Raw genomic sequence first — 6,235 nt, forward strand, 5'->3', positions numbered from 1 at the left:
AGAGAAGCGCGTGCCCCAGCTCCAGGGGTGGGGCAGGGAGAAGGGAGAATTCCTCCCTCCTCCCTCCTCCGCCTTCGCTCAGGCCTCAGTGGTCTGGAAGGGCCCCCACGCCCTCCCCGGGAGGGCTGCCTGCTCCCTGAGCCGGCCCATTCAAATGCCGACCTCACCTGGGGACCCCCCCTGGACACTGCTGTTCTGCCTGGGCACCCCGGGGCCAGTCACACTGACACTGAACATCACAGGTGCCGATGACGCATGTGCCGCTGTGACCCGGGCCGAGTCCTGAGAAAGGCTCCCTTGTGGCCGACGGCGGAGCTCTGGCACAGGCCCCCCACCCCCCCAGAGGAGGCTCGCAGACAAACACCCAGCTGGGCCGCCTTGGAGGACCAGGGAGCGAGGGGAGGGGCATGCCCGCGCCCTGCTGGGGCGGAGCACCCTCCGGAGCCTCTGGGTCAGGCCCGCTGCCCTGCGGGGTCTGGCTCCGAGTCTTCCCCGCCTGCTGACCTCGGGCTGGCTCCTCGGTTCCCCACCTGCAGCGGGGTGGGGGGGGGGGCGTGGGAGGGCCGGAGCGTGCGGGCACCGGAGTGGGTCTGCCCCACCGGAGGCGGGGCGCCCCTGCCTCCTTGGGGCAGGCTGGACCGAGCGGCTCCCCCGGCAGCTCGGTGCTGAGGGCGGTGACTCACCCACCGCTCTTCCGGGGCCGCACTCTGTCTGGGGGAACCGGCGGGCCCCGTTTCCTGTGGAAACAACCAAGACCACGGGAACGACAGGCCCCTGATGCCGAGAACGCCACCCGCCCAGGGAGAACCTGCCGCCTCCCTCCCTGCGCATCGCCGAAAGGCAGAGGCAGGCCCCCGGTGGCCGCGCTGCGCTTCTCTGGGAAAGGCCGACGCGAGCGCCCTGAAGACCGCGGAGGTGCGCCCGTGCCTCCCGAATGGAGGATGGGCGTTCTGGGAGCGTCTCAGGAGGGGCGGGACGAGCTTGGGACAAAACCCAGCCCGGGGTCACCGCAGGGGTCACGGCGCCCCATCCCTGAAGGGCACGCCTTCCAGCCACAAATAGCCGCCCGCCGGCCACGTGGTCCCACCGGCCCCCCGACGAGGCACGAGGCACGGCCGCCCCCTCAAGGCCCACTCAGCATCGTCCTGGGGGTGCTGGCCCGGGGCACGTGGGCAAGAGGAAGGCATAGGAAGGCGCCCGTCCCCGGGGAGAAAACACGAGTTCTCTCCGTTTGCACGGGACAAGGTATTACGCGCAGAAACCCCCAGGGACCCCACCCAAAGCCCAGGGACACGGCTGGGCGTGCTCGGCGACGGGCAGGCTGGGGCAGCACGCAGAGGCCAGTTTCACTGCCCCGCACCAGCCGGGGACGGACGCGGCGCAGGGAGGACAGCCCCGCTGGGACGGCAGCAGACGGGAGGGAACACCTGGGTGCAGGTTTAGCCAAGGAGGCGTGAGGTGTGCGCGGCGGGAGCCGGCGAACCCTCTCGGCTGGGAGCTGGGAGCTGGGAGCTGACCGCGCGGAGAGGGGGCGGGGTCTCGGGCTGGAGACTGGGTGCGGTCACGTGATGCCGGCGCTCCCCGAATTACCTGCAGCCCCGCCCACGTCCCCGCCGGCTACCCACCCCCCCCAGCTCCTCGTCCGAAATGTCGTGTGAATGAATACGGGGGCCCCAAAGGGCCAAAGTCATCTTGGGAAAGGAAGTTAGGAAACTCTGTGGGAGGCGGAGTGGTCCCCGGCAACGGTCTCTGCCTCCTCTGAGCCCATCTGTCGAGGGTGAGCGCCTGGGACGCCCCCCCTCCGGAGGGTCAGGGTAGCGCCCCTTTTCCCGACCCCTCAGGGCAGGGGAGTGCGCCAGAGGGAGGCCACAGGGCCCCTCACCGTCTCCGTGGTCACTGCTGGCTGCGCCCACCTGCGCCCTAACTGTGTAAAGGGAGCACGTGTCCATCACTTGACCCCCTGTCCAATCCGGGGGCTTCCCGGCTTTGCTTTCCCCGCCTCCCTGATCTACCAGCCTTGGACTCCAGGTAACCCCCCCACCCCCCGTTGATTCGGATGTGTCGAAAGGGCGCGCAGCCGCCCTGTTCCAGAGCACCCCCTCGGGCCGCTGAGGGTCTGCTCCCTGGCCCTGGCTGCCGGGCGGGCTCCAGCACACTCACGGATTCTCACAGGCTTGGACATGTCTTCCCATGACCAGTTTGTCGGTGACGGTCACCTCCCGGCCTGCAAGGGGGCTCTCCTGATGGGCCCCGACGTGTCTGGCTTGAGTGCACCCTTCAAATTCCTGGGGTGACCTCCCTCCACAGGGCCGTGCCGCACACGGGCACCCGCACGTAGGCTGGGACTCTGTGGCCCTCGTGCTGGCCGCTGCCCAGGGGTCGGGGGACACCCCAACACGGGGGCTTTCCCCACGTTCAGTTCTCCCGTTGGGGGGTGGGGCAGACAGTGTGCAGGTCGGCTCCTGAGCTGTGACCTGTTCTCACTCTGGTCCGTCGAGGGGCGGCCTTCCGATCGGGCTGCCGTCCACCGTGGGCTGCGTGCCGGACCCCAGCCGCTCTCTGGTGGTCAGCGGAGGAGCAGGGAGCTGTGCGTGGGCACCGGCCAAGGGATGGTACCCGCCCCCACCGCCATGGTCTCGAGCCAGTCCAGGGGCCGAGGGGCTCCCCGGGGGGGGGGGGTTCCCTGCCGGTTCCCCAGCCAGTCCAGGGGCCGAGGGGCTCCCCGGGGGGGGGGGGTTCCCTGCCGGTTCCCCAGTCACGGCCTGCAGGAGCCGCCCCGTCTCTCGGCCCAGCACCGCTCTGAGGGCGCCCAAGGCCTCGGGGTGGGGGGTGGTTCAGGTTTGGGGGTGTGTTCTGTCCTCCAGTCGGCGGGGGGGGGGGTTTCGATGACTCTCTGCTGGCGAGCGCACGGTTGCCCCCATGCAGACATCCCCCAATCCATGGTCGTCACCGGGGGGCACACACGGGTTTGGGCCATGAGCCGAGGGGGGCTACGGCACAGAGACCCATCCCTTCCGGCTCCCCGGCTTCCACTCCGCACCAGGGGGCTCAGGCCAGCTTCCGGGCCCACAATCAGCGTGCCTGCCGCTGGAGGGGCGTTCACCTGCGGGGGGTTCGCCGCTGAAGGCAGGGGGGCAGCCCCCGGTCCGACAGTGCGGGGGGAGAAGTCAGTTTCTGCCTCCCGTGTGAGTCCTCCTGCCTGGGCTAACACGCAGGTCAACTGGGGGGCACGGTGACCACAAGGAAATGACCACATTTATCACCTACGTACGTTCAGGGTCATCCGCAGGAATGGGGGCCCCAGCACCCGTCCCGCGGCCAGAGCTGGCCTCCTGCCTGCCTGCCTGCCTCCTGCCTGCCCTCAGATCTCGGGGGGAGGGGGAGGGGGAGGCGGGTGCCCTGTGGTCTGGGTTGCAAAGAGCAGGGAGGCACTTCAAAGGCAGCGAGAAAAGCGGTTAACGTTTGTTAAGCAAATGTTTGCCGGTGCATCTCTGACCACGGGCCCGGGAGGACTTTGACCCGCGCTGGGCCCTCCCCGACTGCGCCGGCCCCGGGGAACCCCAGTCCTCCGGGTGCTGTCTCCCTTCCGGCTCTTTATCTAGATCCCTTTACACTGTTAAGGGAGGAGGTCGAAGGTTTGGGTTTGGGGTTTTTCTGGGCCTGGTTTCTGAAAAATAATCGGGTTCAATCAACGGTTTCCTGTCAAGGAGTGTCGGGTGGGGGGGTAGGAGGGGAGAATCTGCTTCCCTCACAGACACCGGTCCAGCCCCCTCGTACAGCCAGCCAGGCAGTGCCCATGTGACATTTCTGCTCCCAGGCCCCCGCGTCTCTGTCCCCTCCCCGTCTCGTCGGGGCCTCAGGCCCTCCACCGGGGCTGGCACACAGGGACGGACCCCCCTGCCCAATTGTCAGTTATAATCTGTGCCTTCCTGCTTTTCAACCCCCCTCAGTCTGGGGCGGGCACTAGAGCAGCCTTGCCGGGGCCTCTAATTGTCGGGGGACCGGACGGGGGTCCCTGGGTCCCGGGGGCCCGGATGGCGCTGCACCCAGACCCCCATCTGTCCCCCCCAGCAGTGTCCTTCCGGTTCATCGAATTCCCTGGCCACCCAAAGGTCCCCTCCGTGCCGGGACTTCCCCCGGCCGCCGGCTCCTCGCCCCGTTCTCCTGTTAGCTTGGGGTTTCTATCAGCATCTGGAAGGCCCAGGAGGGAAGCTGAGACAGCAGATTCCTCGAGGAGCCTTCCTGGAGACGGGGTGAAGGGGGCAGGAAGCTCCCCGGGCCGTTCCGGGTGACCCCCCGTAACCCAGAGCTGTTACATAATCAGAGTGCTCAGGGGGAAAAAAAAGCGCTCGACCACAACATTTGAGCAAGTCGATGAGACGGAAATGAAACACCGGGCAAAACGGACTCGAGGAGAAACGAAAGTGGCGCCCCGGCTGCAACTGCAGGGGCTGGGTGGGCCGGCCCGGGCTGGGCGTCGCCCCGGAAGAGGAAAGGCGCCCAGGTCGCTCCCGGTCAGGGCGCGGGCCCGGGTTGCGGGTTCGGCTCCAGGTCGGGGTGCGTGCGAGAGGCGACCCGTCGGCATTTCTCTCCCCCGATGGGTCTCTCCCCCGTTTCCTCCCTCCCGTCCTCTCTCCCTGACGATCAATAAGCCGACTGTTTTAAAAAGAATGAAGATGAAATAAAATCGAGACCCTCAGGAGCCATCCTGGTGGACCACGGGGAGGCCTCTCTTGCCAGAGGGCAGCTGAGGGACCGGGAAGGCGACCCGTGAGCCTAGAGCTTAGCAGCTGCAAACAGCAGCCCTTGCCTGTCCTCCAGGCTCCATGTGCCGCAGCGCCCCGTCCCCGGCTCAGGGTTCCTCCAGGGGACAAGCCCCCGGGCCCGCCCCCCCCCCCCCCCCAGCTGTGGGCTGGAGGCCACCTCCATCCTGCTGGCCGTGCGAGCGAGCAAGAGGGCATGGGAGAGGGAGGTGGGGAGTGGGCTCTTCGCAGCCTCGTCCTCGTGGGGGCCTTGCAGTCGGGCGGGGGCGGGACTGTGGCCGAGGGGGCGGGTGCCCCCGGCCGGAGCAGGTGCGGCCGATGCGGCACTGGCCGGCAGTCAGTGCCCGGCCAGGCGCACCTGTGTATCTGCTTTTTATTTATTTTTAATTTTTTTAAATATACTTTATTGATTATGCTATTACAGTTGTCCCATTTTCCCCCCTTCACTCCCCTCCGCCCTGCACACCCCCTCCCACCCACATTCCCCCCTTTGGTTCACGTCCATGTGTCTTAAGTTCTTTAGCTTCTACATTCCTCACACTATTCTTGCCCTCCCCCTGTCTATTTTTAACCTACATTCTATGCTACTTATTCTCTGTACCTTTCCCCCCCCTCTCCTCCTACTTCCCTGTTGCTAACCCTCCATGTGACCTCCATTTCTGTGGTTCTGTTCCTGTTCTAGTTGTTTGCTTAGTTTGTTTTGTTTTAGGTGTGGTTGTTAATATTTGTGAGTTTGCTGTCCTTTTACTATCCATGGTTTTTTTTTTTTTTTTTTTTTGAATTTTGTTTCCTTAGATAAGTCCCTTTAACATTTCATAAAATAGGGTCTTGGTGATGATGAACTCCTTTAACATGACCTTATCTGAGAAGCACTTTATCTGCCCTTCCATTCTAAATGAGAGCTTTGCTGGACAGAGCAATCTGGGATGTAGGTCCTTGTCTTTCATGACTTGGAATATTTCTTTCCAGCCCCTTCTTGCCTGTAAGGTCCCTTTTGAGAAATCAGCTGACAGTCTGTTGGGAACTCCTTTGTAGGTAACTGTCTCCTTATCTCTTGCTGCTTCTAGGATTTTCTCCTTCATTTTTACCTTGGCTAATGTAATGATGATGTGCCTTGGTGTGTTCTTCCTTGGGTCCAACTTCTTTGGGGCTCTCTGAGCTTCCTGGATTTCCTGGAAGTCTATTTCCTTTGCCAGAATGGGGAAGTTCTCCTTTATTATTTGTTCAAAAACATTTTCAAACTGTTGCTCTTCCTCTTCCCCTTCTGGTACCCCTATAATTCAGATGTTGGAACGTTTAAAGATGTCCTGGAGGTTCCTAAGCTTCTCCTTGTTTTTTTGAATTCTTATTTCTTCATTATTTCCTGTTTGGTTTTTTTTTTCTTCCTTTTGGTCCACTCTATTGTTTTGAGTCCCAGTTTCCTTCCTATCACTGTTGGTTCTCTGTGCATGTTCCTTCATCTCTTTTACGGT

This window comes from Phyllostomus discolor, chromosome 6 (assembly GCF_004126475.2).
Source record: "Phyllostomus discolor isolate MPI-MPIP mPhyDis1 chromosome 6, mPhyDis1.pri.v3, whole genome shotgun sequence".
In the NCBI taxonomy this organism is placed as follows: Eukaryota; Metazoa; Chordata; class Mammalia; order Chiroptera; family Phyllostomidae; genus Phyllostomus; species Phyllostomus discolor.